We start from the raw sequence: 2073 nt of genomic DNA on the forward strand, positions 1-2073 counted from the left end.
GCTTTGGATTTCCATTCATTCATTGTTGTAGATTTGTTCCCTCCCAAGGCTACCCCCCACCCCAGAACACTACCCTCTTGGAAAAGTAAAAGAAAAGATTTTTTTCATTGTTTTACAAACCCTCCCCCAGGTCCACTCCACTATATAGCCATCGAGAAGCAATTCTTTTTAAAAGTATATAAATGTGAGAGTCTGAAGAGCATTATGTTGAGTGAACTCAGTCTCATAAGGACAAATTCTGCGTAAGAACATTATTTTACATTTAATTGGGATTTTAATGAAATTTTACAGAGATGCTTAATTTTTATTAATTAATTGTTGTACATTTTCCTCCCCAACCACCCCTAGATAATTTTTTACTAAAAATTATTTATTATTGCATAATCCGCCCCCCCCAGTCTACTTTACTGTATACCTCTTATTCTGTACTGTTGCCATACAAATAATTACTAATACCATTGTTTTTCTATCCATTATTTTAAAGATAGAATTATTAAAATGTCTACAAAAGTCCAAAAATGTGAAGGGGAGAGAAGAAGGAGGAGAAGGTCTGAAGGTGGCGAGGAGAAAAAAAATCACAAGGTTGCTGTGTTTGGTGGGTAGAGGGATGAGGTGAAGAAATTAGGAGAGATCTGTGAAGACCTGAAAAATTTGGGCACTAGTGAGCAAGGATCAATGGGCTTAGAAGGGGTCGTTGTACTAGGGATATTGTAGCTAATGTTGGATGGATCTTAGCTGAAAGCAGGGAGTACCAGACGAATTTCTATCTGTGCTTCATTGAGTATGCAAAGGCATTTGACTGTGTGGATCATACCAAGCTGTGGCTGACTCTGAGAAGAATGGGCATCCCAGAACACTTTGATTTGCTAATGCAAAACCTATACTTGAATCAAGAGGCAGTCATCAGAACAGAGCAAGGAAACACTGCATGGTTCAAAATTGGGAAGGGCGTACACCAGGGATGTGTCCTGTCTCCATACCATACCTTTATGGTTTGTATGAAACAATTAAAAACATCAAAGATCCCCTGCTGGACCCAGAATCCCACAAGACCCAGAGCCCTGCCAGAGCCAGAGCCCCACCAAACAAGAGTGTTGCTGCTTGAGAGAGCCATCAGGTGAGAGCCAAATAGCTGGAATTTGAGTGATAATCCTGCATTAGCCCACATGAACAGTTGGACTCTGACTGAGGTCCACGCATGTGCTGACTCCGGCCCTGAGCTCACTCCACACCTGCTCCTCCACACACTCATGCCTCCAAGTCCACAAGTCCAGTCAATTAACTTGCCTTTAATCCATATCACCTTGATCCAAGTTAGCTGCAAAAAGAGGCTACTCTCACAAGCCTTGAAGAGAACCTTCCATTAGCTCAGAAGTTCAGAGTGAAACACAGGCAAGGTAGCCGCCCCACCATCTTCTAAGAGCAGTGACTTAAGATCAAGAAACTATCATTTCCTCAGGCATGAAAAACTCCAACACAGCAATGTCATGTAAAAAGCAGGCTAACTCACATTAAAGTAATATTTCACCCCCATAAGGTGACAAAGTATCAATGGATTTCCTGAAGCCAGAAAGTGTGATGAAATTTTATGACAAAGAATTGAAAAGAACAATAATTGAATATTTTCAATGGGTGAAAAACACACTTGCAGACTTACAGGACACTGTATGCAAAAATCAGGAGCTTAAAAAAACAATACAAAACAATGTAGATAAAACAAATGAGGCATTAGAGTTTCTGGAAAAGCAAGAAACCACAATCCAGAATATGAGATTCAATGTTTCAGATGCTGTCAACATGATGGAGACACATGAACAGAGTGAAGAGATGGAAGACAGAACCAGTGAAATAGAAGACAGAATTTTCACCACTCATCTGCTAGAGCTAAAAGTATAATAAAAAAAGGAAGGAAAAAGAAGAAAACCTAAGAAAAATGTGGGACACCATCAAGAGAAATAGCATGCACATCATCAGAATCCTTTCACAATAGCTAATCACAAGATTAAATACTTGGGAATAAATTTAACCAGAAGTACAAAGGACCTTTTCCAAGAAAATTACAAAACATTACTA

The sequence above is a fragment of the Elephantulus edwardii genome, unplaced genomic scaffold (assembly GCF_000299155.1).
Source record: "Elephantulus edwardii isolate Elephantulus edwardi_28Jun2011 unplaced genomic scaffold, EleEdw1.0 scaffold00349, whole genome shotgun sequence".
In the NCBI taxonomy this organism is placed as follows: Eukaryota; Metazoa; Chordata; class Mammalia; order Macroscelidea; family Macroscelididae; genus Elephantulus; species Elephantulus edwardii.